Source organism: Anolis carolinensis, chromosome 2 (genome assembly GCF_035594765.1).
Source record: "Anolis carolinensis isolate JA03-04 chromosome 2, rAnoCar3.1.pri, whole genome shotgun sequence".
In the NCBI taxonomy this organism is placed as follows: domain Eukaryota; kingdom Metazoa; phylum Chordata; class Lepidosauria; order Squamata; family Dactyloidae; genus Anolis; species Anolis carolinensis.
Window position 1 is genome coordinate 280,190,102 of NC_085842.1, and position 22,467 is coordinate 280,212,568.

A 22,467-nucleotide genomic window follows, 5' to 3' on the forward strand; every position below is an offset into this window, starting at 1 on the left:
TGTGTGGTCTGTACTTTGAAAGTAGTTGTTCTACTTCAGAAACTTTGTATTTGTGGCAGAAACTGTGTTAAATTGGTGGAGACTCAACAAAGGAATATATGCTATAGGGCGATGTCCCTTCTGCAAATACAAAGTTTTTGCAATGTAATAAACTTTCACCATGTTTTTATGACAGAACTAATTGGGAAATGACATTTATAACCCAGGAACAGAAATCATAGTACAGACACCATCAAGGGACATCTAGACTGACCCTCTTCTTCCGAGCAGAAAGGCACCATCCAAACTTTCCTGACATCCATCTGCTTTTCCTATTGAGTTGGAGGGAATCCTCAAGACAGATCCATATAGGTAATTACTAGGCTTGCTCAAATAATTCGATTTCCCCGTTAACCGTTATTAATTCGTTATTTTCGTTAGTTTTGAAGCAATATACGGCATTGGTTGTCCACACGTCTGGATATCGCGGTTTCGAACCGCGACTGGCCGTTTTTAGTTATATCGTCGTTTTTTTTCGTTTTTAAAAAAACCTTTTGCAAATCACCCAAACTTGTTTAAGTGCACTGGGGCAACCTAGCGTGTTGTTTGCACCTTGTGGCCAATCAGAGAGCACGTTTAACCAGGGGGAGGGGCTGGTAGGACGTCCTGAATGAAAAGAGCGAGCACAGGGAGCCTCGTGGCTCATTTGCACAGGGAATCTGGAGAGGGTGGAAGGGAGATTCTGGGCAGGCAGGCAGGCAGGCAGGCAGGCAAGATTGCTGCGTCACAGCCTCCTTGGCTGTGTCTGAGCTAGAGCTAGGCTACAGAAGACCTGGAGAAAAGGTTGGGTGGGTGAGTTTCGGAGGTGTGGGTTTGGAAACTGTTGGGTGTTGCTTTTTTAATTTTTTGCAAAGGGCCTGTGGGTGTTTTTTCCTCACCAGATTGGCGTTTTCCATTTTCCCACCCGGCCAGCAATTTTTCTGCTGCGCCATTTTTTCTGTTGCGGTGGGCTTTCTTCTTTCTTTTTTAAATGCAAAAGGGTTTTTGGAAACAAGGGAGCCAGTTTTGCCCCTTGCCTGCTCAAGCAGGGCTGTTTGTCCGTGCCAGGGATGCTGTCTGTGAATCAAAAGCCAAGTTTGGCCAAAGGATTGCACCTCCCATTGTCCTTTGTAGAACTAAACCTCCATTTTAGAAAACAAGGGAGCCTGATTTGCCCCTTGCCTGCTCAAGCAGGGCTGTTTGTCCGTGCCAGGGTCGCTTTCTGTGAATCAAAAGCCAACTTTGGCCAAAGGATTGCACCTCCCATTGTCCTTTGTAGAACTAAACTTCCTTTTTGGGAAACAAGGGAGCCAGTTTTGCCCCTTGCCTGCTCAAGCAGGGCTGTTTGTCCGTGCCAGGGTCGCTGTCTGTGAATCAAAAGCCAACTTTGGCCAAAGGATTGCACCTCCCATTGTCCTTTGTAGAACTAAACCTCCTTTTTGGGAAACAAGGGAGCCAGTTTTGCCCCTTGCCTGCTCAAGCAGGGCTGTTTGTCCGTGCCAGGGACGCTGTCTGTGAATCAAAAGTCAAGTTTGGCCAAAGGATTGCACCTCCCATACTCCTTTGTAGAACTGGAAAGTACAGGTATCCCCTTGTAAAAGAATAAAAATAACTAAAACAGAAATAGACGGTTTTGCGGCAGTTAATATACCCTAAACAGAACACGTTGCCAATCAAGAAACAAGAAATATTTTCCACCACTTACACGACACCTTTCCATCCCCCCATCTGTCTCCTGAAAACACTCCTGTTATCATGAAGCGTTCAGCTGTACGCGGGTCTGGGGGAGCAAGTCCTGCTAGTGGTAAAGCCACAGCCAGGACACTGTGGGGGGCCAAAAAAGTTAGGGTGGGTCCCATCCGTCTGGAACGCCGAACTATGGGAGTGGGTGGACTTGATGAAGAAGCCGGCTGTTTGCATGCAGAAAGTTCACAGCCCTCCACACCGAGCCAGTTGTCTTATGGAGCTGAGACCACAGGACGATCAATGGAACATACAGGTGTAGCCGTCCTGGAACTACAGGTGGTGGATAGTGAGGATATAGATAACCCCACCCCTCCACCCGCTACTGACAGTGAGGAGGAGGTAGAGGAGGTTGTACCATCCAATCAAAAACTTTCTCTAGCTGACGAAAGGGTGCCCACGACTCCTATCTCAGTGGGCGTCGCCACAGTGGCTGTGGGGAGGCCTAGGTCTTATATTTGGGACCATTTCCATGTCCACTCTCAGTGTGCTACTTTGGCAGTTTGTAGGCACTGTGGGGCAAATATCAGCAGAGGCAGAGACCTGAGACATCTTGCGACCTCGGGGTTGAGTTCTCACTTGAAGCGACACCATCCCTCCATATCGGTAGGAGGGGGAACTGCAAGCCCTTCCAGTGGCAGCCTTAGCACACAAAGTTCTCCTGGTGAAGATGGTGGAAGGCAGACACAGTCCACCTTGGAGGATTGGGCCATTCCATTACCCAGAAAGAAAACGGGGGAAACATTACTCACACCCCAGCAGATAACCCAAAGTGTGGGAGAGATGATTGCCCTTGATCACCATCCCTTCCGCCTGGTTGAACAAGAAGGCTTCGTACGCCTTATGAAACGACTGTGCCCCCGATACAAAATCCCCTCCCGTCACACCTTTTCCAGAAAAGTTATTCCCGGCTTGTACGAGGGCTGTAAGGAACGCATTACCCAGATGTTGCGTAGCGCCATGGGAGGACACATCCATTTTACCTCTGACATTTGGTCAAGCTTGGGAGGAGGCCATTCCTACCTCTCTCTCACGGCACATTGGTGGGAGAAGGAAGGCAGTATGGATACATCCCATCGTTGGGCACTCCTCGCGTTGGAGGTAGTTGATCGTGATCACAAGGCAGAGACCATCTGCAGCTATCTGGAAAACATTATGGGGGAGTGGATGCAGTGTAGGCCGGAAGAAATGAGGAGGGGCTTTATGGTGACTGACACTGGGAAAAATATGATCAAAGCGGTTGAAAGTGCCAGATTTCAGAATGTGTCCTGCATGGCCCACATGCTTCACAATACCGTCAAGGAAGGTTTAAAGAGCCCGGAAGAGCAGCCAGCCAGCAACGCAAACATCGCCCTGCTGATCGAGCGCTGTAGAAAGATCGCGGGCTACTTCCACAGGAGCATCAAGGCAGCCCGGCAGCTGAGAGAGAGGCAGAGCCTTGAAGGCCTCCCGCAGCACAAGCTGCTCCAGGACGTCTCAACTTGGTGGAATTCAACCTTTAAAATGCTTGAACGCATGGTCGAGCAGCAGAAGGCGGTACACGGCATCTCCCTCACATTGGTTGCGCCAGTTAGCAAACTTGTTCCAAATAAGCAAGAGTGGGACACCATCTCCCAGCTAGTAGACATACTAAAGCCATTTAAACATGCCACTGAGACCCTTTCGGAATCAAAAGCCCTTCTTAGCCAGGCAGTGCCCATGGTCTTGAGGCTAAGGAGGCACATAGAAAGGCTTGGGGCCGGTCGAACACTGGACTCCCTGGCTGGACCGCTGACACCGCCGGCCCAGGAGGTGGTGAGGAGGTTGTCCTTTGCTGTATGGAAACGCCTTGAGCCACTTCTTTCCAGCAAGGTCCATATGCTGGCGGCCTTGTGTGATCCCCGGCTAAAGTACAACGTCTGCCCAAAAGACTTTACCGTGTGGAAGGCCCAACTAGTTAACCTTGTAAGGGAGGTCTTTGCTGCCAGGGTGGAGGAAACGGGCACAGCGGCCCCTCTTCCGGAAATGCCTGTCACCCCCAGCACTAGCGCTAGTGGCGAGACTGAAAGTCCCGGGGAGCCGGTAGGGGTTTGCCGTAGGGATACGGATCTCCAGCAGCAACCAGGAAACTTTTTTTTGCAGAGACGGTGGCCATACTAGCCTGCTCTGAAGAATCATCTTTGCTGGCTTCTGCTCAAAAGGTAGACTCGGCCGAATGCTCGGTCAACAGGTACTTTGAGGAGCCTCCTGAGATAATATCTTGTGATCCATTGGCCTATTGGGCTTCACGCGAACACATGTGGCGGGATCTGTCACACGTAGTCCGCCAGTTCCTCAGCTGTCCTCCCACGAGCGTGCAGAGTGAAAGGGTCTTCAGCCTAGCGGGAGATGTAGTCACGCCCCACCGCAGCTTGCTGGACCCGCAAACAGTTGAGAAACTGGTTTTCCTGAAGGCCAACCTTCCCGTGTTGAATTTCCCAGATTTGGATTTTGACACCGACGGCTCATAGAGCAATAGTTCTCCTTTAATCAGCTATGATTCAGAGTAACTTTGGCTAATTTTGTGGGTGGCCAGGGGGGGGGGGTTGTCCCTTTGGACTCTGTCCAACAACTCTCTCCTCTAACCTACAATGCTTTCCTCTCTCTTTTCCCTTCCTTTCTCGTCTTTATCATCACTCACCGTTGCCCACTGTTGTTTTTGGGTTCATCAATCACAAGGGGCCGTTTCCCGAATCATTGAATCATGGAATCATAGAAAAGTAGAGTTGGAATAGAACTCATGGGCCATCGAGTTCTCCCCCATCAAAAACGCAGGAAGTTTCATTCAAAGCATCCCCGACAGATGGCCATCGAGCCTATGCTTAAAAGCTTCAAAAGAAGGAGCCCCCAACACAGTCCGGGGGAGACAGTTCCACCGGCTTGAGCGGGTGTGGTCGACGCAGTGGCCGCGGGACGCCCGCCTTTGGTTCCCTTTTCCCTCTGGCCGCGCACGCGGACGGCGGCGTTTGCCCGTCAGGGCGTGTGCCTTTGCGGCTGCTTTCGAGGTGTGGCCGCAGGTTACATCGAGTGCGAACCGCTTCTTGCTGGCTTGTTGGTATAACTCAGAGGGTCGAATCATCAAAGACAGTGGAACACCTTCGATTTTGCCCAAATTACTCCAAATGCAAACCTTGTGTCCCATCACCCTGAAAGGCTGTGATTGACGCTGTTGCTGCGGAACGGCCGCCTTTGGTTGTTCTTGCCCTCTGGCTGCGCACGCGGACGGTGGCGTTTGCCCGTCAGGGCGTGTGCCTTTGCGGCTGCTTTCGAGGTGTGGCCGCAGGTTCCGTCTCGTGGGAACTGTTTTTTGCTGGCCTGTTGGTATAACAATAGAAGAGGGTGGAATGTTCAAAGACGGTGGGACAGTGTCCCATTCACCTATAAAGGCAGTGTACTCAACGTTGTGGCCGCAGAACGGCTGCCTTTGGGTCCCCTTGCCCTCTGGCCGCGCACGCGGACGGTGGCATTTGCCCGTCAGGGCGTGTGCCTTTGCGGCTGCTTTCGAGGTGTGGGCGCAGGTTCCGTCTCGTGGGAATGGTTTTTTGCTGGCCTGAGGGTATAATGATAGAAGATGGTGGAATCACTTTAAAAATTGGGACACCTAGGCCTTTACCACTTCTCAAAATTGTCTTCTTTCACTGTACCATTGCCTTGAGCGGGTGTAGTCGACAGTATTTGATGAAAATCTTCCGCAGACTCATAAGGAGAGAATCAATCCACTCAGAAACTCTGTTTTGCTATTAAAAACAATTACTTATGTCTTCATGTTCCCTTTTGAATCAACATTAGTGCTTTGTTTCTACTTTGGATTCATTACTACTCCATTACACACAATATCTTTCATTATTGTACTTCCTCAACTTTACTTTAACTGTATACCAACAGAAGTCATTTCCCTCTATCCAGCTCATCTGCTGGAGAACTGTAATAACACCAGAAATACACACAAGTCTTCCCTGAAGTGCAACTCCATGGAAACATGAACCCATCATCAGAGCCTTAAAACCTTCCTCTTCCAAAAAGCCTTAGAGGTCTGTGTGCTCGTTCGTTGCCTTGAATTGCTTGCCAGGCCAATAGTAATTCGCACTGCATTGTTTTTTAACTGTCAAACTACCTCCTCTCTATTCAGCCCTCGGACCCGTGCCGTGTTTTTACACCAATGTTTTTTAAGCTGGTAATGCTGTATGCTGACTGTGACTTCAGTTATATTTTATGTCTCATTGACCCAACATTTCCTTGAATACAGAAGAGTCTCACTGATCAAAGCTGAACGGGCCTACCTAAGCTTCAATAAGGAAATATCTTGGATTGGACTGGTAGAAGTGAAGCGTATTACACATCATTATGATTTTCCTAATAAAGCACCAAAAATTCATGTTATTCAACCAATGTGACAGAAGAAGTCGTTCAATATGCAGTAATGTTATGTTGTTATTGCTTAATTTATGAATTTGGCTGCAAAATATCACGATATAATGGAATTGTTGACTAAATAAATGGCTAGTTTTTTCCAGAGGCTAGACGGTTTGCTGTCATGGAGTGTGTCTTTGTGTCATGGGTTGTGGGGAGTGGGCGTGGGGCCGGCCAACGGTGGCTGGCCCCCCTGGTCTAAGGGGATCGGGCCCACATTTCAAAAGCATACGTAATGAAAGCATGCCCTTCCCCATGTGGGGTCTGTGGTGTGTGTGTGGGGCCGGCCAACGGTGGCCGGCACCCCTGGTCTGATGGGCTTGGGCCCACATTTTGAAAGCAGACGGAAAGTAAGCATGCCCTTCCCCGTGGGTTGTGGGGTGTGGGCGTGGGGCCGGCCAACGGTGGCCGGCCCCCCGGGTCTGAGGGGCTTGGGCCCACATTTCGAAAGCAGACGGGAAGAAAGCATGCCCTTCCCCATGGCTTGTGGGGTGTGGGCGTGGGGCCGGCCAACGGTGGCCGGCCCCCCGGGTCTGAGGGGCTTGGGCCCACATTTCCTGGTTTTTTTCTTCTCTCTCTGTCTCTGGGATGCGTGCCGGCCAACTGTGGCCGGCCTAGTATTTCAAAGTGTGGTCCTTGCCGGCTGTGGCTTTTTCTTTTCTTTTCTTTTGTCTTTACTGCCTGTCGGCCTTCGTGGTTGTTTTTCGCACGTTGCGCCGCATCTCTCTTCTCTCGCGGCTGTTTTTCTTTACCCCTTGGTGCGATTTTGCACAGAAGCCTCCTTTGTGGCGGCCACTTTTTTTTCCTTTTTGGGAAGCGTGCCGGCCAACTGTGGCCGGCCTAGTATTTTAAGGTGTGGTCCTTGCCGGCTGTGGCTTTTTCTTTTCTTTTCTTTTGTCTTTGCTGCCTGTCGGCCTTCGTGGTTGTTTTTCGCACGTTGCGCCGCATCTCTCTTCTCTCGCGGCTGTTTTTCTTTACCCCTTGGTGTGATTTTGCACAGAAGCCTCCTTTGGGGCGGCCACTCTTTTTTCCTTTTTGGGAAGCGTGCCGGCCAACTGTGGCTGGCCTAGTATTTTAAGGTGTGGGCCTTGCCGGCTGTGGCTTTTTCTTTTCTTTTCTTTTGTCTTTGCTGCCTGTCGGCCTTCATGGTCGTTTTTCCCACGTTGCGCCGCATCTCTCTTCTCTCGCGGATGTCTTTCTTTACCCCTTGGTGCGATATTGCACAGAAGCCTCCTTTGGGGCGGCCACTCTTTTTTCCTTTTTGGGAAGCGTGCCGGCCAACTGTGGCCGGCCTAGTATTTTAAGGTGTGGGCCTTGCCGGCTGTGGCTTTTTCTTTCTTTTCTTTTGTCTTTGCTGCCTGTCGGCCTTCGTGGTCGTGTTTCCCACGTTGCGCCGCATCTCTCTTCTCTCGCGGCTGTCTTTCTTTACCCCTTGGTGCGATTTTGCACAGAAGCCTCCTTTGGGGCGGCCACTCTTTTTTCGTTTTTGGGAAGCGTGCCGGCCAACTGTGGCCGGCCTAGTATTTTAAGGTGTGGGCCTTGCCGGCTGTGGCTTTTTCTTTTCTTTTCTTTTCTTTTGTCTTTGCTGCCTGTTGGCCTTCGTGGTCGTTTTTCCCACGTTGCGCCGCATCTCTCTTCTCTCGCGGCTGTCTTTCTTTACCCCTTGGTGCGATATTGCACAGAAGCCTCCTTTGGGGCGGCCACTCTTTTTTCCTTTTTGGGAAGCGTGCCGGCCAACTGTGGCCGGCCTAGTATTTCAAAGTGTGGGCCTTGCCGGCTGTGGCTTTTTCTTTCTTTTCTTTTGTCTTTGCTGCCTGTCGGCCTTCGTGGTCGTGTTTCCCACGTTGCGCCGCATCTCTCTTCTCTCGCGGCTGTCTTTCTTTACCCCTTGGTGCGATTTTGCACAGAAGCCTCCTTTGGGGCGGCCACTCTTTTTTCCTTTTTGGGAAGCGTGCCGGCCAACTGTGGCCGGCCTAGTATTTTAAGGTGTGGGCCTTGCCGGCTGTGGCTTTTTCTTTCTTTTCTTTTGTCTTTGCTGCCTGTCGGCCTTCGTGCTTGTTCTTCCCACGTTGCGCCGCATCTCTCTTCTCTCACGGCTGTCTTTCTTTACCCCTTGGTGCGATTTTGCACAGAAGCCTCCTTTGGGGCGGCCACTCTTTTTTCCTTTTTGGGAAGCGTGCCGGCCAACTGTGGCCGGCCTAGTATTTTAAGGTATGGGCCTTGCCGGCTGTGGCTTTTTCTTTATTTTCTTTTCTTTTGTTTTTGCTGCCTGTCGGCCTACGTGTTCTTGTTTCCCACGTTGCACCGCATCTCTTTTCTCTCGCGGCTGTCGTTCTTTACCCCTTGGTGCGATTTTGCACAGAAGCCTCCTTTGGGGCGGCCACTCTTTTTTCCTTTTTGGGAAGCGTGCCGGCCAACTGTGGCCGGCCTAGTATTTCAAAGTGTGGGCCTTGTCGGCTGTGGCTTTTTCTTTCTTTTCTTTTGTCTTTGCTGCCTGTCGGCCTTCGTGGTCGTGTTTCCCACGTTGCGCCACATCTCTCTTCTCTCACGGCTGTCTTTCTTTACCCCTTGGTGCGATTTTGCACAGAAGCCTCCTTTGGGGCGGCCACTCTTTTTTCCTTTTTGGGAAGCGTGCCGGCCAACTGTGGCCGGCCTAGTATTTTAAGGTGTGGGCCTTGCCGGCTGTGGCTTTTTCTTTCTTTTCTTTTCTTTTTGCTGCCTGTTGGCCTTCGTACTTGTTCTTCCCACGTTGCGCCGCATCTCTCTTCTCTCACGGCTGTCTTTCTTTACCCCTTGGTGCGATTTTGCACAGAAGCCTCCTTTGGGGCGGCCACTCTTTTTTCCTTTTTGGGAAGCGTGCCGGCCAACTGTGGCCGCCCTAGTATTTTAAGGTGTGGGCCTTGCCGGCTGTGGCTTTTTCTTTCTTTTCTTTTCTTTTTGCTGCCTGTCGGCCTTCGTGGTTGTTCTTCCCACGTTGCGCCGCATCTCTCTTCTCTCACGGCTGTCTTTCTTTACTCCTGGGTGCGATTTTGCACAGAAGCCTCCTTTGGGGCGGCCACTCTTTTTTCCTTTTTGGGAAGCGTGCCGGCCAACTGTGGCCGGCCTAGTATTTTAAGGTGTGGGCCTTGCCGGCTGTGGCTTTTTCTTTCTTTTCTTTTGTCTTTGCTGCCTGTCGGCCTTCGTGGTCGTGTTTCCCACGTTGCGCCGCATCTCTCTTCTCTCGCGGCTGTCTTTCTTTACCCCTTGGAGCGATTTTGCACAGAAGCCTCCTTTGGGGCGGCCACTCTTTTTTCCTTTTTGGGAAGCGTACCGGCCAACTGTGGCCGGCCTAGTATTTTAAGGTGTGGGCCTTGCCGGCTGTGGCCTTTTCTTTCTTTTCTTTTGTCTTTGCTGCCTGTCGGCCTTCGTGGTCGTTTTTCCCACGTTGCATCGCATCTCTCTTCTCTCGCGGCTGTCTTTCTTTACCCCTTGGTGCGATATTGCACAGAAGCCTCCTTTGGGGCGGCCACTCTTTTTTCCTTTTTGGGAAGCGTGCCGGCCAACTGTGGCCGGCCTAGTATTTCAAAGTGTGGGCCTTGCCGGCTGTGGCTTTTTCTTTCTTTTCTTTTGTCTTTGCTGCCTGTCGGCCTTCGTGGTCGTGTTTCCCACAATGCGCCGCATCTCTCTTCTCTCGCGGCTGTCTTTCTTTACCCCTTGGTGCGATTTTGCACAGAAGCCTCCCTTGGGGCGGCCATTCTCTTTTCCTTTTTGGGAAGCGTGCCGGCCAACTGTGGCCGGCCTAGTATTTTAAGGTGTGGGCCTTGCCGGCTGTGACTTTTTCTTTCTTTTCTTTTCTTTTTGCTGCCTGTCGGCCTTCGTGGTTGTTCTTCCCACGTTGCACCGCATCTCTCTTCTCTCACGGCTGTCTTTCTTTACCCCTTGGTGCGATTTTGCACAGAAGCCTCCTTTGGGGCGGCCACTCTTTTTTCCTTTTTGGGAAGCGTGCCGGCCAACTGTGGCCGGCCTAGTATTTGAAGGTATGGGCCTTGCCGGCTGTGGCTTTTTCTTTATTTTCTTTTGTTTTTGCTGCCTGTCGGCCTTCGTGGTCGTGTTTCCCACGTAGCACCGCATCTCTCTTCTCTCGCAGCTGTCCCTCTGTACATCTTTAGGCAATTATGCTAAGATCCTTCCTTTGTGGCGGGCCACTCTTTTTTCCTCTCTGGGATGCATGCCGGCCAACTGTGGCCGGCCTAGTATTTTAAGGTATGGGCCTTGCCGGCTGTGGCTTTTTCTTTCTTTTCTTTTCTTTTGTTTTTGCTGCCTGTCGGCCTACGTGTTCGTGTTTCCCACGTTGCACCGCATCTCTCTTCTCTCCCGGCTGTCGTTCTTTACCCCTTGGTGCGATTTTGCAGAGAAGCCTCCTTTGGGGCGGCCACTCTTTTTTCCTTTTTGGGAAGCGTGCCGGCCAACTGTGGCCGGCCTAGTATTTTAAGGTGTGGGCCTTGCCGGCTGTGGCTTTTTCTTTCTTTTCTTTTGTCTTTGCTGCCTGTCGGCCTTCGTGGTCGTGTTTCCCACGTTGCGCCGCATCTCTCTTCTCTCGCGGCTGTCTTTCTTTACCCCTTGGTGCGATTTTGCACAGAAGCCTCCTTTGGGGCGGCCACTCTTTTTTCCTTTTTGGGAAGCGTGCCGGCCAACTGTGGCCGGCCTAGTATTTTAAAGTGTGGGCCTTGCCGGCTGTGGCTTTTTCTTTTCTTTTCTTTTCTTTTGTCTTTGCTGCCTGTCGGCCTTCATGGTTGTTTTTCCCACGTTGCGCCGCATCTCTCTTCTCTCGCGGCTGTCTTTCTTTACCCCTTGGTGCGATATTGCACAGAAGCCTCCTTTGGGGCGGCCACTCTTTTTTCCTTTTTGGGAAGCGTGCCGGCCAACTGTGGCCGGCCTAGTATTTCAAAGTGTGGGCCTTGTCGGCTGTGGCTTTTTCTTTCTTTTCTTTTGTCTTTGCTGCCTGTCGGCCTTCGTGGTCGTGTTTCCCACGTTGCGCCGCATCTCTCTTCTCTCGCGGCTGTCTTTCTTTACCCCTTGGTGCGATTTTGCACAGAAGCCTCCTTTGGGGCGGCCACTCTTTTTTCCTTTTTGGGAAGCGTGCCGGCCAACTGTGGCCGGCCTAGTATTTTAAGGTGTGGGCCTTGCCGGCTGTGGCTTTTTCTTTTCTTTTCTTTTCTTTTCTTTTGTCTTTGCTGCCTGTCGGCCTTCATGGTCGTTTTTCCCACGTTGTGCCGCATCTCTCTTCTCTCGCGGCTGTCTTTCTTTACCCCTTGGTGCGATATTGCACGGAAGCCTCCTTTGGGGCGGCCACTCTTTTTTCCTTTTTGGGAAGCGTGCCGGCCAACTGTGGCCGGCCTAGTATTTCAAAGTGTGGGCCTTGCCGGCTGTGGCTTTTTCTTTCTTTTCTTTTGTCTTTGCTGCCTGTCGGCCTTCGTGGTCGTGTTTCCCACGTTGCGCCGCATCTCTCTTCTCTCGCGGCTGTCTTTCTTTACCCCTTGGTGCGATTTTGCACAGAAGCCTCCTTTGGGGCGGCCACTCTTTTTTCCTTTTTGGGAAGCGTGCCCGCCAACTGTGGCCGGCCTAGTATTTTAAGGTATGGGCCTTGTCGGCTGTGGCTTTTTCTTTCTTTTCTTTTGTCTTTGCTGCCTGTCGGCCTTCGTGGTCGTGTTTCCCACGTTGCGCCGCATCTCTCTTCTCTCGCGGCTGTCTTTCTTTACCCCTTGGTGCGATTTTGCACAGAAGCCTCCTTTGGGGCGGCCACTCTTTTTTCCTTTTTGGGAAGCGTGCCGGCCAACTGTGGCCGGCCTAGTATTTCAAAGTGTGGGCCTTGCCGGCTGTGGCCTTTTCTTTCTTTTCTTTTGTCTTTGCTGCCTGTCGGCCTTCGTGGTCGTTTTTCCCACGTTGCATCGCATCTCTCTTCTCTCGCGGCTGTCTTTCTTTACCCCTTGGTGCGATATTGCACAGAAGCCTCCTTTGGGGCGGCCACTCTTTTTTCCTTTTTGGGAAGCGTGCCGGCCAACTGTGGCCGGCCTAGTATTTCAAAGTGTGGGCCTTGCCGGCTGTGGCTTTTTCTTTCTTTTCTTTTGTCTTTGCTGCCTGTCGGCCTTCGTGGTCGTGTTTCCCACAATGCGCCGCATCTCTCTTCTCTCGCGGCTGTCTTTCTTTACCCCTTGGTGCGATTTTGCACAGAAGCCTCCCTTGGGGCGGCCATTCTCTTTTCCTTTTTGGGAAGCGTGCCGGCCAACTGTGGCCGGCCTAGTATTTTAAGGTGTGGGCCTTGCCGGCTGTGACTTTTTCTTTCTTTTCTTTTCTTTTTGCTGCCTGTCGGCCTTCGTGGTTGTTCTTCCCACGTTGCACCGCATCTCTCTTCTCTCACGGCTGTCTTTCTTTACCCCTTGGTGCGATTTTGCACAGAAGCCTCCTTTGGGGCGGCCACTCTTTTTTCCTTTTTGGGAAGCGTGCCGGCCAACTGTGGCCGGCCTAGTATTTTAAGGTATGGGCCTTGCCGGCTGTGGCTTTTTCTTTATTTTCTTTTGTTTTTGCTGCCTGTCGGCCTTCGTGGTCGTGTTTCCCACGTAGCACCGCATCTCTCTTCTCTCGCAGCTGTCCCTCTGTACATCTTTAGGCAATTATGCTAAGATCCTTCCTTTGTGGCGGGCCACTCTTTTTTCCTCTCTGGGATGCATGCCGGCCAACTGTGGCCGGCCTAGTATTTTAAGGTATGGGCCTTGCCGGCTGTGGCTTTTTCTTTCTTTTCTTTTCTTTTGTTTTTGCTGCCTGTCGGCCTACGTGTTCGTGTTTCCCACGTTGCACCGCATCTCTCTTCTCTCCCGGCTGTCGTTCTTTACCCCTTGGTGCGATTTTGCAGAGAAGCCTCCTTTGGGGCGGCCACTCTTTTTTCCTTTTTGGGAAGCGTGCCGGCCAACTGTGGCCGGCCTAGTATTTTAAGGTGTGGGCCTTGCCGGCTGTGGCTTTTTCTTTCTTTTCTTTTGTCTTTGCTGCCTGTCGGCCTTCGTGGTCGTGTTTCCCACGTTGCGCCGCATCTCTCTTCTCTCGCGGCTGTCTTTCTTTACCCCTTGGTGCGATTTTGCACAGAAGCCTCCTTTGGGGCGGCCACTCTTTTTTCCTTTTTGGGAAGCGTGCCGGCCAACTGTGGCCGGCCTAGTATTTTAAAGTGTGGGCCTTGCCGGCTGTGGCTTTTTCTTTTCTTTTCTTTTCTTTTGTCTTTGCTGCCTGTCGGCCTTCATGGTCGTTTTTCCCACGTTGCGCCGCATCTCTCTTCTCTCGCGGCTGTCTTTCTTTACCCCTTGGTGCGATATTGCACAGAAGCCTCCTTTGGGGCGGCCACTCTTTTTTCCTTTTTGGGAAGCGTGCCGGCCAACTGTGGCCGGCCTAGTATTTCAAAGTGTGGGCCTTGTCGGCTGTGGCTTTTTCTTTCTTTTCTTTTGTCTTTGCTGCCTGTCGGCCTTCGTGGTCGTGTTTCCCACGTTGCGCCGCATCTCTCTTCTCTCGCGGCTGTCTTTCTTTACCCCTTGGTGCGATTTTGCACAGAAGCCTCCTTTGGGGCGGCCACTCTTTTTTCCTTTTTGGGAAGCGTGCCGGCCAACTGTGGCCGGCCTAGTATTTTAAGGTGTGGGCCTTGCCGGCTGTGGCTTTTTCTTTTCTTTTCTTTTCTTTTCTTTTGTCTTTGCTGCCTGTCGGCCTTCATGGTCGTTTTTCCCACGTTGTGCCGCATCTCTCTTCTCTCGCGGCTGTCTTTCTTTACCCCTTGGTGCGATATTGCACGGAAGCCTCCTTTGGGGCGGCCACTCTTTTTTCCTTTTTGGGAAGCGTGCCGGCCAACTGTGGCCGGCCTAGTATTTCAAAGTGTGGGCCTTGCCGGCTGTGGCTTTTTCTTTCTTTTCTTTTGTCTTTGCTGCCTGTCGGCCTTCGTGGTCGTGTTTCCCACGTTGCGCCGCATCTCTCTTCTCTCGCGGCTGTCTTTCTTTACCCCTTGGTGCGATTTTGCACAGAAGCCTCCTTTGGGGCGGCCACTCTTTTTTCCTTTTTGGGAAGCGTGCCCGCCAACTGTGGCCGGCCTAGTATTTTAAGGTATGGGCCTTGTCGGCTGTGGCTTTTTCTTTCTTTTCTTTTGTCTTTGCTGCCTGTCGGCCTTCGTGGTCGTGTTTCCCACGTTGCGCCGCATCTCTCTTCTCTCGCGGCTGTCTTTCTTTACCCCTTGGTGCGATTTTGCACAGAAGCCTCCTTTGGGGCGGCCACTCTTTTTTCCTTTTTGGGAAGCGTGCCGGCCAACTGTGGCCGGCCTAGTATTTTAAGGTGTGGGCCTTGCCGGCTGTGGCTTTTTCTTTCTTTTCTTTTGTCTTTGCTGCCTGTCGGCCTTCGTGGTCGTGTTTCCCACATTGCGCCGCATCTCTCTTCTCTCGCGGCTATCTTTCTTTACCCCTTGGTGCGATTTTGCACAGAAGCCTCCTTTGGGGCGGCCACTCTTTTTTCCTTTTTGGGAAGCGTGCCGGCCAACTGTGGCCGGCCTAGTATTTTAAGGTGTGGGCCTTGCCGGCTGTGGCTTTTTCTTTTCTTTTCTTTTGTCTTTGCTGCCTGTCGGCCTTCGTGGTCGTGTTTCCCACGTTGCGCCGCATCTCTCTTCTCTCGCGGCTGTCTTTCTTTACCCCTTGGTGCGATTTTGCACAGAAGCCTCCTTTGGGGCGGCCACTCTTTTTTCCTTTTTGGGAAGCGTGCCCGCCAACTGTGGCCGGCCTAGTATTTTAAGGTGTGGGCCTTGCCGGCTGTGGCTTTTTCTTTCTTTTCTTTTGTCTTTGCTGCCTGTCGGCCTTCGTGGTCGTGTTTCCCACATTGCGCCGCATCTCTCTTCTCTCGCGGCTATCTTTCTTTACCCCTTGGTGCGATTTTGCACAGAAGCCTCCTTTGCGGCGGCCACTCTTTTTTCCTTTTTGGGAATCGTGCCGGCCAACTGTGGCCGGCCTAGTATTTTAAGGTGTGGGCCTTGCCGGCTGTGGCTTTTTCTTTTCTTTTCTTTTGTCTTTGCTGCCTGTCGGCCTTCGTGGTCGTGTTTCCCACGTTGCGCCGCATCTCTCTTCTCTCGCGGCTGTCTTTCTTTACCCCTTGGTGCGATTTTGCACAGAAGCCTCCTTTGGGGCGGCCACTCTTTTTTCCTTTTTGGGAAGCGTGCCCGCCAACTGTGGCCGGCCTAGTATTTTAAGGTATGGGCCTTGTCGGCTGTGGCTTTTTCTTTCTTTTCTTTTGTCTTTGCTGCCTGTCGGCCTTCGTGGTCGTGTTTCCCACGTTGCGCCGCATCTCTCTTCTCTCGCGGCTGTCTTTCTTTACCCCTTGGTGCGATTTTGCACAGAAGCCTCCTTTGGGGCGGCCACTCTTTTTTCCTTTTTGGGAAGCGTGCCGGCCAACTGTGGCCGGCCTAGTATTTTAAGGTGTGGGCCTTGCCGGCTGTGGCTTTTTCTTTCTTTTCTTTTGTCTTTGCTGCCTGTCGGCCTTCGTGGTCGTGTTTCCCACATTGCGCCGCATCTCTCTTCTCTCGCGGCTATCTTTCTTTACCCCTTGGTGCGATTTTGCACAGAAGCCTCCTTTGGGGCGGCCACTCTTTTTTCCTTTTTGGGAAGCGTGCCGGCCAACTGTGGCCGGCCTAGTATTTTAAGGTGTGGGCCTTGCCGGCTGTGGCTTTTTCTTTTCTTTTCTTTTGTCTTTGCTGCCTGTCGGCCTTCGTGGTCGTGTTTCCCACGTTGCGCCGCATCTCTCTTCTCTCGCGGTTGTCTTTCTTTACCCCTTGGTGCGATATTGCACAGAAGCCTCCTTTGGGGCGGCCACTCTTTTTTCCTTTTTGGGAAGCATGCCGGCCAACTGTGGCCGGCCTAGTATTTCAAAGTGTGGGCCTTGTCGGCTGTGGCTTTTTCTTTCTTTTCTTTTGTCTTTGCTGCCTGTCGGCCTTCGTGGTCGTGTTTCCCACGTTGCGCCGCATCTCTCTTCTCTCGCGGCTGTCTTTCTTTACCCCTTGGTGCGATTTTGCACAGAAGCCTCCTTTGGGGCGGCCACTCTTTTTTCCTTTTTGGGAAGCGTGCCGGCCAACTGTGGCCGGCCTAGTATTTTAAGGTGTGGGCCTTGCCGGCTGTGGCTTTTTCTTTTCTTTTCTTTTCTTTTCTTTTCTTTTGTCTTTGCTGCCTGTCGGCCTTCATGGTCGTTTTTCCCACGTTGTGCCGCATCTCTCTTCTCTCGCGGCTGTCTTTCTTTACCCCTTGGTGCGATATTGCACAGAAGCCTCCTTTGGGGCGGCCACTCTTTTTTCCTTTTTGGGAAGCGTGCCGTCCAACTGTGGCCGGCCTAGTATTTCAAAGTGTGGGCCTTGCCGGCTGTGGCTTTTTTTTCCTTTTCTTTTGTCTTTGCTGCCTGTCGGCCTTCGTGGTCGTGTTTCCCACGTTGCGCCGCATCTCTCTTCTCTCGCGGCTGTCTTTCTTTACCCCTTGGTGCGATTTTGCACAGAAGCCTCCTTTGGGGCGGCCACTCTTTTTTCCTTTTTGGGAAGCGTGCCCGCCAACTGTGGCCGGCCTAGTATTTTAAGGTATGGGCCTTGTTGGCTGTGGCTTTTTCTTTCTTTTCTTTTGTCTTTGCTGCCTGTCGGCCTTCGCTGTCGTGTTTCCCACGTTGCGCCGCATCTCTCTTCTCTCGCGGCTGTCTTTCTTTACCCCTTGGTGCGATTTTGCACAGAAGCCTCCTTTGGGGCGGCCACTCTTTTTTCCTTTTTGGGAAGCGTGCCGGCCAACTGTGGCCGGCCTAGTATTTTAAGGTGTGGGCCTTGCCGGCTGTGCCTTTTTCTTTCTTTTCTTTTGTCTTTGCTGCCTGTCGGCCTTCGTGGTCGTGTTTCCCACATTGCGCCGCATCTCTCTTCTCTCGCGGCTATCTTTCTTTACCCCTTGGTGCGATTTTGCACAGAAGCCTCCTTTGGGGCGGCCACTCTTTTTTCCTTTTTGGGAAGCGTGCCGGCCAACTGTGGCCGGCCTAGTATTTTAAGGTGTGGGCCTTGCCGGCTGTGGCTTTTTATTTTCTTTTCTTTTGTCTTTGCTGCCTGTCGGCCTTCGTGGTCGTGTTTCCCACGTTGCGCCGCATCTCTCTTCTCTCGCGGCTGTCTTTCTTTACCCCTTGGTGCGATATTGCACAGAAGCCTCCTTTGGGGCGGCCACTCTTTTTTCCTTTTTGGGAAGCGTGCCGGCCAACTGTGGCCGGCCTAGTATTTTAAGGTATGGGCCTTGCCGGCTGTGGCTTTTTCTTTCTTTTCTTTTCTTTTGTTTTTGCTGCCTGTCGGCCTACCTGTTCGTGTTTCCCACGTTGCGCCGCATCCCTCTTCTCTCGCGGCTGTCTTTCTTTACCCCTTGGTGCGATTTTGCACAGAAGCCTCCTTTGGGGCGGCCACTCTTTTTTCCTTTTTGGGAAGCGTGCCGGCCAACTGTGGCCGGCCTAGTATTTCAAAGTGTGGGCCTTGCCGGCTGTGGCCTTTTCTTTCTTTTCTTTTGTCTTTGCTGCCTGTCGGCCTTCGTGGTCGTTTTTCCCACGTTGCGCCGCATCTCTCTTCTCTCGCGGCTGTCTTTCTTTACCCCTTGGTGCGATATTGCACAGAAGCCTCCTTTGGGGCGGCCACTCTTTTTTCCTTTTTGGGAAGCGTGCCGGCCAACTGTGGCCGGCCTAGTATTTCAAAGTGTGGGCCTTGCCGGCTGTGGCTTTTTCTTTCTTTTCTTTTGTCTTTGCTGCCTGTCGGCCTTCGTGGTCGTGTTTCCCACAATGCGCCGCATCTCTCTTCTCTCGCGGCTGTCTTTCTTTACCCCTTGGTGCGATTTTGCACAGAAGCCTCCCTTGGGGCGGCCATTCTTTTTTCCTTTTTGGGAAGCGTGCCGGCCAACTGTGGCCGGCCTAGTATTTTAAGGTGTGGGCCTTGCCGGCTGTGACTTTTTCTTTCTTTTCTTTTCTTTTTGCTGCCTGTCGGCCTTCGTGGTTGTTCTTCCCACGTTGCACCGCATCTCTCTTCTCTCACGGCTGTCTTTCTTTACCCCTTGGTGCGATTTTGCACAGAAGCCTCCTTTGGGGCGGCCACTCTTTTTTCCTTTTTGGGAAGCGTGCCGGCCAACTGTGGCCGGCCTAGTATTTTAAGGTATGGGCCTTGCCGGCTGTGGCTTTTTCTTTATTTTCTTTTGTTTTTGCTGCCTGTCGGCCTTCGTGGTCGTGTTTCCCACGTAGCACCGCATCTCTCTTCTCTCGCAGCTGTCCCTCTGTACATCTTTAGGCAATTATGCTAAGATCCTTCCTTTGTGGCGGGCCACTCTTTTTTCCTCTCTGGGATGCATGCCGGCCAACTGTGGCCGGCCTAGTATTTTAAGGTATGGGCCTTGCCGGCTGTGGCTTTTTCTTTCTTTTCTTTTCTTTTGTTTTTGCTGCCTGTCGGCCTACGTGTTCGTGTTTCCCACGTTGCACCGCATCTCTCTTCTCTCCCGGCTGTCGTTCTTTACCCCTTGGTGCGATTTTGCAGAGAAGCCTCCTTTGGGGCGGCCACTCTTTTTTCCTTTTTGGGAAGCGTGCCGGCCAACTGTGGCCGGCCTAGTATTTTAAGGTGTGGGCCTTGCCGGCTGTGGCTTTTTCTTTCTTTTCTTTTGTCTTTGCTGCCTGTCGGCCTTCGTGGTCGTGTTTCCCACGTTGCGCCGCATCTCTCTTCTCTCGCGGCTGTCTTTCTTTACCCCTTGGTGCGATTTTGCACAGAAGCCTCCTTTGGGGCGGCCACTCTTTTTTCCTTTTTGGGAAGCGTGCCGGCCAACTGTGGCCGGCCTAGTATTTTAAAGTGTGGGCCTTGCCGGCTGTGGCTTTTTCTTTTCTTTTCTTTTCTTTTGTCTTTGCTGCCTGTCGGCCTTCATGGTCGTTTTTCCCACGTTGCGCCGCATCTCTCTTCTCTCGCGGCTGTCTTTCTTTACCCCTTGGTGCGATATTGCACAGAAGCCTCCTTTGGGGCGGCCACTCTTTTTTCCTTTTTGGGAAGCGTGCCGGCCAACTGTGGCCGGCCTAGTATTTCAAAGTGTGGGCCTTGTCGGCTGTGGCTTTTTCTTTCTTTTCTTTTGTCTTTGCTGCCTGTCGGCCTTCATGGTCGTTTTTCCCACGTTGCGCCGCATCTCTCTTCTCTCGCGGCTGTCTTTCTTTACCCCTTGGTGCGATATTGCACAGAAGCCTCCTTTGGGGCGGCCACTCTTTTTTCCTTTTTGGGAAGCGTGCCGGCCAACTGTGGCCGGCCTAGTATTTTAAGGTATGGGCCTTGCCGGCTGTGGCTTTTTCTTTCTTTTCTTTTCTTTTGTTTTTGCTGCCTGTCGGCCTACCTGTTCGTGTTTCCCACGTTGCGCCGCATCCCTCTTCTCTCGCGGCTGTCTTTCTTTACCCCTTGGTGCGATTTTGCACAGAAGCCTCCTTTGGGGCGGCCACTCTTTTTTCCTTTTTGGGAAGCGTGCCGGCCAACTGTGGCCGGCCTAGTATTTCAAAGTGTGGGCCTTGCCGGCTGTGGCCTTTTCTTTCTTTTCTTTTGTCTTTGCTGCCTGTCGGCCTTCGTGGTCGTTTTTCCCACGTTGCATCGCATCTCTCTTCTCTCGCGGCTGTCTTTCTTTACCCCTTGGTGCGATATTGCACAGAAGCCTCCTTTGGGGCGGCCACTCTTTTTTCCTTTTTGGGAAGCGTGCCGGCCAACTGTGGCCGGCCTAGTATTTCAAAGTGTGGGCCTTGCCGGCTGTGGCTTTTTCTTTCTTTTCTTTTGTCTTTGCTGCCTGTCGGCCTTCGTGGTCGTGTTTCCCACAATGCGCCGCATCTCTCTTCTCTCGCGGCTGTCTTTCTTTACCCCTTGGTGCGATTTTGCACAGAAGCCTCCCTTGGGGCGGCCATTCTCTTTTCCTTTTTGGGAAGCGTGCCGGCCAACTGTGGCCGGCCTAGTATTTTAAGGTGTGGGCCTTGCCGGCTGTGACTTTTTCTTTCTTTTCTTTTCTTTTTGCTGCCTGTCGGCCTTCGTGGTTGTTCTTCCCACGTTGCACCGCATCTCTCTTCTCTCACGGCTGTCTTTCTTTACCCCTTGGTGCGATTTTGCACAGAAGCCTCCTTTGGGGCGGCCACTCTTTTTTCCTTTTTGGGAAGCGTGCCGGCCAACTGTGGCCGGCCTAGTATTTGAAGGTATGGGCCTTGCCGGCTGTGGCTTTTTCTTTATTTTCTTTTGTTTTTGCTGCCTGTCGGCCTTCGTGGTCGTGTTTCCCACGTAGCACCGCATCTCTCTTCTCTCGCAGCTGTCCCTCTGTACATCTTTAGGCAATTATGCTAAGATCCTTCCTTTGTGGCGGGCCACTCTTTTTTCCTCTCTGGGATGCATGCCGGCCAACTGTGGCCGGCCTAGTATTTTAAGGTATGGGCCTTGCCGGCTGTGGCTTTTTCTTTCTTTTCTTTTCTTTTGTTTTTGCTGCCTGTCGGCCTACGTGTTCGTGTTTCCCACGTTGCACCGCATCTCTCTTCTCTCCCGGCTGTCGTTCTTTACCCCTTGGTGCGATTTTGCAGAGAAGCCTCCTTTGGGGCGGCCACTCTTTTTTCCTTTTTGGGAAGCGTGCCGGCCAACTGTGGCCGGCCTAGTATTTTAAGGTGTGGGCCTTGCCGGCTGTGGCTTTTTCTTTCTTTTCTTTTGTCTTTGCTGCCTGTCGGCCTTCGTGGTCGTGTTTCCCACGTTGCGCCGCATCTCTCTTCTCTCGCGGCTGTCTTTCTTTACCCCTTGGTGCGATTTTGCACAGAAGCCTCCTTTGGGGCGGCCACTCTTTTTTCCTTTTTGGGAAGCGTGCCGGCCAACTGTGGCCGGCCTAGTATTTTAAAGTGTGGGCCTTGCCGGCTGTGGCTTTTTCTTTTCTTTTCTTTTCTTTTGTCTTTGCTGCCTGTCGGCCTTCATGGTCGTTTTTCCCACGTTGCGCCGCATCTCTCTTCTCTCGCGGCTGTCTTTCTTTACCCCTTGGTGCGATATTGCACAGAAGCCTCCTTTGGGGCGGCCACTCTTTTTTCCTTTTTGGGAAGCGTGCCGGCCAACTGTGGCCGGCCTAGTATTTCAAAGTGTGGGCCTTGTCGGCTGTGGCTTTTTCTTTCTTTTCTTTTGTCTTTGCTGCCTGTCGGCCTTCGTGGTCGTGTTTCCCACGTTGCGCCGCATCTCTCTTCTCTCGCAGCTGTCTTTCTTTACCCCTTGGTGCGATTTTGCACAGAAGCCTCCTTTGGGGCGGCCACTCTTTTTTCCTTTTTGGGAAGCGTGCCGGCCAACTGTGGCCGGCCTAGTATTTTAAGGTGTGGGCCTTGCCGGCTGTGGCTTTTTCTTTTCTTTTCTTTTCTTTTCTTTTGTCTTTGCTGCCTGTCGGCCTTCATGGTCGTTTTTCCCACGTTGTGCCGCATCTCTCTTCTCTCGCGGCTGTCTTTCTTTACCCCTTGGTGCGATTTTGCACAGAAGCCTCCTTTGGGGCGGCCACTCTTTTTTCCTTTTTGGGAAGCGTGCCGGCCAACTGTGGCCGGCCTAGTATTTCAAAGTGTGGGCCTTGCTGGCTGTGGCTTTTTCTTTCTTTTCTTTTGTCTTTGCTGCCTGTCGGCCTTCGTGGTCGTGTTTCCCACGTTGCGCCGCATCTCTCTTCTCTCGCGGCTGTCTTTCTTTACCCCTTGGTGCGATTTTGCACAGAAGCCTCCTTTGGGGCGGCCACTCTTTTTTCCTTTTTGGGAAGCGTGCCCGCCAACTGTGGCCGGCCTAGTATTTTAAGGTATGGGCCTTGTCGGCTGTGGCTTTTTCTTTCTTTTCTTTTGTCTTTGCTGCCTGTCGGCCTTCGTGGTCGTGTTTCCCACGTTGCGCCGCATCTCTCTTCTCTCGCGGCTGTCTTTCTTTACCCCTTGGTGCGATTTTGCACAGAAGCCTCCTTTGGGGCGGCCACTCTTTTTTCCTTTTTGGGAAGCGTGCCGGCCAACTGTGGCCGGCCTAGTATTTTAAGGTGTGGGCCTTGCCGGCTGTGGCTTTTTCTTTCTTTTCTTTTGTCTTTGCTGCCTGTCGGCCTTCGTGGTCGTGTTTCCCACATTGCGCCGCATCTCTCTTCTCTCGCGGCTATCTTTCTTTACCCCTTGGTGCGATTTTGCACAGAAGCCTCCTTTGGGGCGGCCACTCTTTTTTCCTTTTTGGGAAGCGTGCCGGCCAACTGTGGCCGGCCTAGTATTTTAAGG